Source organism: Sciurus vulgaris (assembly GCF_902686455.1).
Source record: "Sciurus vulgaris genome assembly, chromosome: 15".
Classification (NCBI taxonomy): Eukaryota; Metazoa; Chordata; class Mammalia; order Rodentia; family Sciuridae; genus Sciurus; species Sciurus vulgaris.
Window position 1 is genome coordinate 26,322,472 of NC_136476.1, and position 11,654 is coordinate 26,334,125.

Sequence of the window (11,654 nt, forward strand, 5' to 3'; positions counted from 1 at the left end):
AGGAGAGACTGTTTTGGGGTCAGACAGTGAGTAGTATGACAGGAAGACTTTTTAATCTCTATTTCCTGTTTCCTAAATAGCATCATTAACACAGTTTATTGAACAGTATCATTGTTTCAAAAGGATGCCCTTCACTATAATTCAGTTTAGAAATTACTGCATTGTCCTTGTGGATGGTACATTTTTAAGGGAAAGGAACTAAGTTGAGTGCCTGAGTTGTAACAGTATTTTGAGTGAATTTAATCTCAGAATAATTCCCATTTTATAGATGAAAAAAGTGAAACCTAGGTGGATTAAGTAGTTCAAGATTGTAGCCAATTAACTGGAAAGACGTTTTTCAGACACAGGTCTGTCTGATACCCAAATCTCCACTCTTTCCACCCTTCCACTCTATTAACTGATTCAAATCTCCTTGATGTGAAGATTGTTCTCGTAGACCAGCACATTCTTGATAGTCCTCTTAATTGTGAATTGGAAAGTCTGACTCATTACTGTTGATGAAATAAAATTGGTTTTCCGCCATAGGCTTTGATATCATTAGTTAGGTGTTCTAAATTGCGATTGCTTTTGAACAAGGATGTCTGTTTAAGCAAACTTCCAAGAGAAATCTGAAGCAGTGGGCAGAGCCAGTGTGGCATGTGACGTATTTAGGAGACCTCTGGTAGTGTGTCCTAAGCTGGAAAAGTGAGTGAATTTAAGAGTGTGGAGTTGGAGCTCCCATCCCAGGCTAGGTATCACCACAGCAGGCAAAGTTCAGAAGAATTGGCAGGACGGGTTCTCTGAGACATCCTGTGGTTGTGGGAAGCAACAGTAGAGACAGACTCATCAAAGTCTTTGGTTCTCTGTATGCTGGGGTGTGGTCAAAACAGCCCTGCTGTAGACTGAGTGAGCTCAGGGACTTTGTGGGGCAGTATGAGAATCCAAGGAAAACTGCTAATATTCAGACTGGAAGGGCTAATGTTTCAGTCTGAAGTCGCATTCAGAAAAGGAAGCAGCTATATTTTATTGTGAATAAGCAGGTTCTATCATTGAGGTCAATGACATCAAGTTGCTGCTAATCAGCTGAGGCTCTGCTGAGGAATTAATATATTCTGGACCACCAGGTGAAGATAACTAAAGCCACTTTTAGATGATTTGGTTTGCAGTCATTGGGTTTGGAACCAAGAGGCACAGAGGAATGTTAATGGAGACATCTCTGTAGTAAGAAGTGATGGCTGGGGTTGTGGCTCAGTGGTAGAGGGCTTGCCTAGCACGTAGTGCTGGATTCAATTCAGCACTGTATATAATAAGTAAAATAAATAAAGGTCTATCTAAAAAAAAAAAAAAAAAAAAAAAAAAAAAAAAAAAAAAAGAGGCAGCAGCAGCAATGCCTGATGTAGATAGGTGAGACAGAAACAAAGATTCCAGAAGATCTGCCTGAGGGTCACAGTGTGCCAGAACACAGAGAAACTGGAATGACTGAGAGGCCAGGACCAGAGAGTTGGGAGTAGAGATTAAGGGGCTGACAAGGCAATTTGTTTACTTTTCAAAAGGGTATATATTCACATGTTCAAAATTCAAAAGGTTCTAAAGTGTATAATAAAAAATAAGCATCTCCAGTCCTGTCTGCTTCTGCTCAGTTCCCTGCCTTAGAGGCAACCAATTGGATGAGGCACTTCCTGAGAGACACTTTATTCATATAGAAGCCAGTATGTGTGTCCACGTACTTGTGTATAGGTGTGCTTTTTAAATATACACCCTTCTTCATCTTGCTTTTTTTTTTTTTTCTTTAACTTGGTAATATGACTTAGAGATCATTTCGTGTTAGTATAGAGAGATCTTTGTCAATTATTTTTCTTACCCCTTTTACCATCTCATTCTGGATGTGCTATACTTTAGTCTTTCTGTCTTTAGTTGTGTACAATATTTTGCTGTTGCAGTGATTAATCTTGGATATATATCACCTACGTGGTGGGGATAGTGGTGGCAGAAGGAAGGTTGGGAAGAGAGATTTTATTGTCAGTGTAAATTCCTAGACGATCATTTTTTTCTAATATGTGAAGAACCTGTTTATGAGGTGCTGGGCATGTGTTCTGGTAGTACTAAAGAAATGAAGAGGGCATCATCAGCTTTGGTTGGTTCAAAGTTTCTGTTGGTTCAAAGAACCTAACAGGTCCCACTGTAAGGAAAGAGAAGTTCTGAAGAGTCATGTTAATTTCCCATTTTGTTTCTTTGAGGCTTCTTAATTTTCTCCCACAATGTTGGAAGTGAATGGCATTATTATTTTCAGATGATAGCAAGATATCAGCCTAAGTAGTTCCCCCTAAATCCTCTAAGACTGGTGCATCTCAGTTTCTCACAGTCTGTGGAGGGCAAGAAGGCAACCACATGTTTGATTTCAAATGCTTCCACTCCAAAGATGCCCCCTTCATTCAGCTACACTTGGGATAGGAAAGTGTGGATAGAGACAAAATAGAGATTTTGTTAACGAAGCGGGTTGGGTTGGCAGAGCAGATAATCAGGCCAATGAGGAGCTGGAATTAAGATTTGTGATGGTGGATCCACTTGTAGATATTTGAGAGTTGACTGTAATTGAACTTTTATTGTTCAATCAGAATGCAATATGTCCACTGGCCTTTTAAAATTTTAATTGAGGGAACATGTTTAAAGTTTTAAATTACTAGTTCTCTTTTGCTTTGATTGGCCACTATATAAAACCAGACAGAGTCCATCTATAGTAGCACCTAATAGTTCTGCACCATCAATCAAAGTGTGTTTCTCCATTTTATTTCCTGCCTCTACTATTAACTTGTCACTACCAACCTGCTTTTATTCCTTCACATGGTGTGTGATGGATTAAACTAGTTAGCTGGCCAGATAGATTATACAGGGTACATTAACACTTAGTGTTTTTGATGGAGCACTGAGCAAAACAAAAGCCATTCCTTACAGAGGACAATTAAGCCTGCTGCTTGCTGTGTTTCAGACTTTGTGGGTCTCACTTTCTCTGTGTGGGCAGATAATAGCCATGTAATCATTTTAGTGCAGGTGCATTTAATTAGTTCCTTTCTTAAGAGACTTCTACTAAAACATAATGGTCAGTCCTCTGAGTAGCCAGCGTCCTTACTTCTTGGGTAAAAAAGAGCAGCCTTTTCTTCTTGGGTCTATTTTTGGCCGAATGAAACTCCCAAACAAACTAACTCCCCAGGCTTTTTGTTTCTGAGATGGGCCTCTGGAATTCTGGGCAGACAAGTCAAGAGGTTTCTCTGATATTTAGTATTTAACTGTGCTGAGTTTTTGATGTTTTATTTTCTACTATTTATAGGCAGAATCACCCCCAACCTCATGCTCAGAATCCTCCCTGGCCAGTGCCTCTTGTGTACTTTTGTGGATTGCACCAGCCAGGTGCTGCCCACATACCCTATGGGTCTGGGACCAAGTCAGAGAGGTGGCCTGTGGTTGACCCCCGGCCAATCTCTTTCTGCTCAGGTCCTTACTCTATTGCCATCTTGATCTTTGCAGGTTTGAATTTGTAAGTCTCCATGGAAATGCCATGAACATTCTCTCAGCACTTTATGGGAAGGACAGAGAACATCTTTCTCTGATCCTGGATTCCTGCTGTCCTGTCACTGCTCCTAAGGAATTCTAATACTTTTTCAATCACCTTTACCCATATCTTTGGTAATATTCAGTGTATGGGTTAGGGTTCCACTGTGTTTTCTGGTTTTCTCACTTCCATGTTGGTTCCAAATTCCTGGGGCCACCAGTATGGTTTACTGGCTCATTTGGTTCTAGGAAAAACTGGTTCTCTCTTTCCTTATCATCCCTGTATTGTGGGAAAGCTTTCCTGTTTGGGGGTGGCTTGGAGTTTGGTGCTATAAAACCTCACTGTGGTTGGTAATAATCATTTGAATTAAAGATGCCCATGAGCAGAGTCTCCCAGGGACTGGCTCATACCCATTGGGCGCAAGGTGGGGTTAGTGGGTCTGGGAGAGGGCAATGAGACCTGGGGCTTTTTTTTTTTTTTTTTTTTTCATGCTTTCTTCTCACAAGCAGGATCTGAATCACATCTCTCTCCAGTTGCCCACAGGATACGAACACAGTATCTGGCAGAGGCAACTGCTCAGCCACCATACCACACCACTGCTATTTCTACTAAGAATTCTAATAAGTTTAATAACAATAACACAATGTCTTCTAAGGGATTCAGAGTGGGGCCTCCTGCCAGAATTTTAGAAACACCAGCTGCCCCAATCCTGCCCCAGTCTCTAACAATATCTGTAAACTCTGAGAAGTGAAATGATAGGATCTCACATTATTGATCTTCTACCATGTGCAGGTACTTTACATACATTATTACTAATCCTCCAGCATTCAGAGCCTGCCTTTACTTGTCACTACATGCCAGGTGCTGTTTGAGGTCACATACATCATTCAGTCCTCACAATAACCATGTACTGTAGGTGCTCTTATCTCCCTGTGGCAGCAAGTCCAAACAACCTTTCTAGATCAAAGATGTCAGATAAAATAGCAGGAGCAGCAGCAGCAGTTAACACTGGTTGAGTTCTTACTGTGTACTTGCTGCAGTTCAAAGCCCCGGAATGTATTACTTCATGGAATCCTGACAAAAACTTTAAGAACGATGAGGTATATATTACTATTTGCCTTTATTTTAGAGGCAAGGTATAGTTTAAATGTTTTCCAATTTCACCCCATGATGAAGTTTTCCAGAAATGCTACAAGTTGGCATCATTATTCTAGTTTCAAGGGTTAATAATAAGAAAATCAATGGCATTTTAAGTGCTGACCAAATTGAGCAGATTAACCCGAGAAAGACAGAGTTCCTCTTTCAGAGACCATTATTCTTTTTAGGAAAAAAAAAAAAAATTTTGTTACTAAGAATTGATTGCAGGGATCAGTTATCACTGAACTGCATCCCCAGTCCTTTGTATTTTTTATTTTGACACAGGGTCTTGCTAAGTTGCTAAGGCTGGCCTAAAACTTTTGATCTTCCTGCTTCAGCCTCCCAAGTTGCTAAGGTATTGACATCAAGGTATCAGGAAATTGCTGGAACAGAAGTTTAAGTAAAGATGAGGGAACCGCTTTGTGTAGTAAAATAATAGGTTTGGAGTTGTCTACTAGCACCTTAATATAGCAGCAGGACCTGGAAGAGAAGAAGGTAGGAATGGGGCAGTGGCTCAGTAACATGGTAGAAGGTTGGGATCCATGAAGGAATGTAGACAGTGGCAAATTCTTTGTGAAGGCACAATGAATGGATTTCTTAGGTCAGGGATGACTGACTTCTGATTGGAAGCTTTTTCTGCATATGTTGCTGTTAACCCCAAAGCTTCTATAAAAGTGTGATACTCTGAGATTAGTGCTACTTCATTGAAAGAGTGAAGGAAGAGGACATGGGCTGGGCTTTCCAGGCAGTGAGCAGCACTGGCAGGATTTAGAAACTTGGGCCAGAGCTGAGGGTGAGCCCAAGTCAGGTGGCAGCAGAACAAGCCGAAAGGTAGACTTCCTTTCCCAAATGAACATATAAGGGCATAGTGGAGAGAGGAAGTAGTTGGTGACTTGTATCATAGCCACTTATTTTCTAAATCTGAGTATGCTTATCCTTTAGGGATGTGACCGCAAGTACAGAAAGCATGGTCTCAAATGCCACTAAACCAGGAAATGTATTTCCTCCCATGTCAGGAGGTCCAGAGGAAGTTTTCTTTGGGGTTGGTTGAGTCATTGGTTCAGGCATATCATCAAGGATGCAATTCCTTGCATTCCTCTTCTATGATCAGGGTTGGGATTATCCCTAGGGTAGAAGCAAGATGCCTGAAGAATCACCAAGAGTTACATCCAGGCATTTTGATATACAAAAATCAATGTTTTCTTTTCCAGTGACTACCTTAGGATAGAGTCAACTTTCTCAAGATACTTTCTAGTAGTCTCTGTCTCATGGAGTCTCACTGGTGTAGGGTAGTAACTACATGTAAAAAGGAGGGAATACAAATGTAATCATAGCACAAACTAATAAGAGTATCTCTAATTATACATTGCATTATAGATTTAACTTTTGAACCATGTAAATTGAAACAAGAAAGCAATCTTTAGAAATTACAAAAAAGAAAATGAACGAAGCTAATTGTTTATCAGGTAGGTGGTTTAAGTGCATTGAGAGAAATTATTTCAAATGACATTAAAAACTCAATAATTTGGACATCTGTTGTGGAATATATCTATCCTAAGGAGAAAAAAGAGCTGCAAAAAAATCTTAAATTGTCAATGTCTTTAGAAACCAAAATTTTTCAATGTAAGATAAAAATATACCATGGTTAAATGGAAGAATCTATCATTTTAAATTTGAATTGGAAATGTCAGTATGAATTTTTAATATTTTTTTCTAATATTTCCTAGCAATTTTTACTAAAAAGATCCAGGGGCTGGAGATATAGCTTAGTTGGTAGAGTGCTTGCCTTGCAAGCCCAAGGCCCTGGGTTCAATTCCCAACACTGGAAAAAAAAAAAAAAAAAAAGATTCAGAAAAGACCATTAGCAATGAAAACCCTGATTATGTTCTTTATATACCAATACCCAGCAAAATGAACCAGGCTATGTAGCAAATAGTGAATTCCCTGTTTGGGAGGGTAATTGTGGTGGGGAGGAGGATGTTTGAGAATCTTACCACTCCAGAAAGCCAGGAGATCATCAAAACAATGGAAAACACTTGAAGAGTTTGCAGGAACCAGCTTGAAGGACTCCCAAGGAGCAAAGATGGGGCAATCTGAAAATCAAAAAGAACTTAACTACAAATGGATTGAAATTCATCAGATATATTTTTATGCATGGATTTATAATGATATAAAAATAACTGGTCACCTTTGTAGTATGCTAGGGAACTAATCTGTTATTCTGAAAATATGTAAATCAGACAAAGAATTCAATGTTTGACTTATTTTTCTTATATGATCTGTACTTCAGAACAACCAAATATTTGTTGAAAGTTTTTCTTTAGAAAACTTCCAGTTAATAAACAGAAAATGATAGATTTAAAACATCAGCATTTCAAACCTTAATGAGATAATTGATCTAAGTGATTAACATCAATGCCTGCTAAGACCATTAGTTGAAAAGCTGATAGGGAACTTCATAATGGATGATCAGACTGGCAACACCTGAACTCGTTGATCAATATTAACATCAGGCATTATGTACCCCCTGATGTGATGTAATAGGAAGTCCACAGCACCACCTATGTAGTCTTCTTGCAAAAAAATTGAACCTGAATATAATCAATCCTTCCAGTTTGCAGGAAATATTGAGGCATAGAAATAAAACATATATGGACTTTTTTGGGGATTCCAATTTTAACAAACCAATTACTGAAAAATATGGAATGGAACAATAAGAGAAATTTGAACACCGAATATCTGCTATTAAAGAATTATTGTAACTTTTTCTGTTATGGTAATATTTTTTAAAGACTTTCTTGTAGATTCATAATGAGATATTTACATTTGAAATAACATGAAGGCTGTGATTTGTTTCAAAATAATGCATTGTAAAGAAAAAACAAAAATAGAATTAAAAAGAAAATAGGCAGTGTGTGTGTGGGAGAGGGCAGTAAGAGTGTAGATGGACAAGCCTGGCCATATGTTGATAATTACTGAAACTGGGTGATGGGTAATGGAACTCACTCTAGTATTGCCTTTGATATATGTTTGATCTTTTTCATAATAAAATGTTTGTAAGTAAAGGAATCAGATACTGTCAGTCACCTTTGAATAATTGCAATTTGTTTTTCGCTACTCAGCTGTAAATAGGGACCTTGATGCAAAGGCTCTGGCAAATGCAAACCATGGCTGTGCAGAGGCTGCCTTGGGAGTGAGGAACAGCATTTCCAGGGCCCCTTTAAATACTTGGGACTGTGGTTTTACAGGTCTCAGCTCCACTGGTGTATTGAACTGTTAAAAGTCAAAACTACAACATATTTGGTTTTGCAGATCTTAATTGGCTTTATTTGCAATTCTGGAATCAGGCAAAATTTCAGACCCCAAATAGTTAAAAATGTGCTACTCTACCACATTTATAGCCAGAGAAAAAGAAGTAAGGTTCAGAGGAAGACCAATTGATGATTGCTTACATCTGTCTTACTTGAAAAATGGGCTCCTTGTGATTGGCTGAAACTCAGTTACTTGTTCTAAGAGTAGGTTATAGTCTGTTTGCAGGTCAAATTAGGTTGCAGTTCACTATGTACAGAGGCATCTTTAAGTCAAACCATTCAATTAAATGGATCATATTCTTCCCTTCCTGCCAGATTCTGGACTGCTGGCAGGATTCAGTGGAACATTCTGGCTTAGGAATTATGCCATTGGCTTCCTTTTTTTTCCCTTTTCAGTAGTGGTGAGTGAAACCAGGGCCTCACGCATACCAGGCAAGCACTATGCCACTGAACAACATCCCTAGCCCTTGAGGCGTTGGCTCTTTATCAGCGAGCCTTCTGCTGCTTACCCTTGGATTCTGGGTGTAATCATAGACCACAAAACAAAACAAAACAAAAAAGTCCTCTTCTACTGGGTAGGACTTTGTGTCACTTTTCTGTCACCAAACATAAAGTCTTGGATCCTGTTAAAAAGTAAAGCCCGTGAAAAAAGACTCTGTAACCTACTAGTTTTAAAGTTAAGTTTCCAAGAAAAATCTCCTCCTCAGAGTTCTGATTTTTATCTGGATGTGGCAGTTTTCACCTACACTAGCAAAAATGTGAAGTCAAATGATGGGATGTTATCAACTGTAAAATTTCCTGAATTCAACTCTTTTCATACTCTTGTTATATGCCATTGTTTATATATAGTAAAATCTAAAATGGTATTTGATTTAATATAAAGTTGTTTAATAGCCTTTATTTATTTATTTTTGCTTGTTCGATAAGTTCATTATCTTTATCTGAAAAAACTTCAAAGAAAAACTATTGTTTGGTTTTAACTCTCAGTAGTCCATTCCTGAGCTCTGAGGAAGCTTACCTTCTTTTAAGCTACCGGATCTTTCTTCTGGGCAAGGGACTTTTTTTTTTTTTATGAGGATCAGTCAAAATGAAGCATTCTTTATAAAGTTTGGATGTGTATATGCACTGTATATGCACATCTTTTTCCTTTTTTTATTGTAAACAAATGGGATACATGTTGTTTCTCTGTTTGTACATGGCGTAAAGGCGTGCCATTTGTGTGATCATAAATTTACATAGGGTAATGTTGTTTGATTCATTCTGTTATTTTTTCCTGGGCAAGGGACTTTTAAGGATGGTTTCACCTCTTTTTTTTTTTTTAACTTCTCTCTTGGTCGTCTTCTCATAGACTGGATTCTGTCGTAGAGCAGAATGAGCTTTCTTATACATCTCTTCCATCATGTCAGGGGTAACATTGTTTTTTATATACCGAGAGAATTGTTTCTTGTAAGCATCTTCATCTTCTTATATTAGATAATGCATATAATCTGCAACATTCTGACCCATGATGTGCTTTTGATGTGCTTCTGCATTGAACTCCTTGTTTTCAGAATTGTAACTAGGGAATCGTTGGTTACAATGAGGGATAGAGAAGCCTCCAAACACAGCTCCCTTCAGGGCCCCAGAAACTTTATTGCCAGTTGTAGTTCTAGCAAGGCCTGCAACTAAATAGCAGGTGAAGGCACCAAGTTGACCATCAGTGCTTTCCACATTGGATTTATCTCCAGTAACCTCCACTTGGCCTTCATAGATCTTGTCCATATCAAACCTATTGAGAAGCCTGTGGGCCAGCAGCAGGCCAGTCAGTACAATGTGCTGCAGCATAATTTGTTAGGCCAACTTTCACACCATATTTCAGTAGTTCATATGCATATGCTACACAGACTATCATATCCCCTTCTAGACAGGCATAAGCAATCTGGCAAATGATATCTCTGTTAGTTACATGAACTATCATCCTGTATTTGAGTGTGTTGTACTTATTTTTGTCCTGGATCACCAAGCATTTCTGAGTATAGTAATCAAATTTGTCCTCTTGTCTTCTTCTAAATTTCACTTGGTGTCTCTTAAAGTAGGCCTTATTCTTGACAACTTTAACAAACCCCATCTTGTGGAACAGAGACAGGAGTCTATGGCTCCACACAGGCCTGCAGCCCAGCAGTGCTACAGGGGAGAGAAGCAGTCTTTAATTTTTATATGGTAATTTTTAGTGATGTTCCTAGCAAAGTAACATGATATTCAGAAGGTTCTGCTACTTGGTCAAATTTGAGAACAGACCATTATGGGAGATTTATTTATTATTTAGTGTGAGTGAGTTTCTGAGGGTGTTTTGATGGGAAGAAGAATAGCTTCATTTTGGGTGAGAACTAATAATAGAAACCCTAACCCCACCCTTGTCTGGTTTTAAAATGTGTTTCCTTGACAGCAAATGACTGAAGTGAAAGTTAGACTCTGAGGAGCAGCACCCAAGCAGAGAGAGATACTTGAGCTGAGCTCTACATTCCAAGAACATAGGTGCTAGTGGCTGAGTTTGCCAGGTCATAGGCTATGAGATTTATTTCTTACTCTAGTGGATTTACTGAGTTATAATGACACAAAAATGGAAATGAATCAGAAAGATCTCCTTTCATTTTTTTCTCATCTCTAAGTAGTTCAAGATCCTAGCCAAGGAATGGAAAGAAAGCTTTCTGCTTGGGTGTGGACCTTGAAACCCTGAAATATGACCGAGTGGAGAAGGACACCTTTTATTACTTCAAACTTTTAATCTGGAAAATTGAAAGGAAGAGCAGGAAGCATTTAGGTCATCAGCTAATTAACCCCTATTGTCTCAGGCCTCTTTCAACTCCAGGTGGTAGGAGACTGGTAAGCCAGATGTTCCAAGGGGAATCATGTGAAAACTAGGAACTAGAACCCTAGGTTTGGGATTCCTGATGATTCCTGTTGGTCCTTGGTGTCTTCCAGGATCTGGATCGCCTATAATTGTGATCCATAGATAGAATTGATCATTTATTGGTATAAGGATGAAAACAAGCATAAAAATATTTTCAATCTGTGTGATGCTTCCATTCTAGTTCGATCTAGTCTCCCTCCTCCCTCCTTCACCCTTCAGATCAGCTTTCTTGCCATCTCATGCACCAGAGTCGTGCCAGAGCTTCCTGTGGCTTTTGAACTCCTGGCAGGTGGCTTACCGAAACTGAGATGTATTGAATAAACACCACATTTGGAAGACGAAGTATACAGAATGAATATAAAATATCTCATCAACAGTTTTTAAATGTTAATTACATGCAGAAGTGAAAATATTTGGGCTGGCCATCGGGCGGAGCTAGCCAGCCTGCCAACCCCCACGCGGAGGTCAGACACCATCTCTGAGCCTGCCCGCCTGCCCCCCTACTGCTGAGGGACACTGCACTTGCCTCCGTGCTGACTCAGCTCACCCTCGATGGGACTCCCCAGCTTCTTTGGAGGATGGTGCAGGCATTTTGAATTATTCCCGAGGGCGTGGCCATCATCATCGGAAGGGCAGCTCCCTTCCTGAGACACCTACAGGACACTGGAGGCCCTTTGACAGGACTCAGGATTCAGGAAGAGGAGGTATCAAGAGACTTGGGACCAATTCAGAGCAGCCGGGTGAGTCTCTTCCACTGGGTGAGGCTCCCTGCACAGGTCAGTAGTCCTGG

The 11,654-nt window shown here is 39.4% G+C and overlaps 1 pseudogene across 1 annotated transcript; it reads right to left on the reverse strand.

Annotated features, from left to right (window-relative positions):
* Positions 1-9,237: 9,237 nt before the first annotated feature.
* LOC306644878 (large ribosomal subunit protein uL18-like) lies at positions 9,238-10,124 on the reverse strand (annotated as a pseudogene). Its single transcript has one exon. The product of its transcript is annotated as a large ribosomal subunit protein uL18-like (transcript).
* Between the last annotated feature and the right edge of the window lie 1,530 nt (positions 10,125-11,654).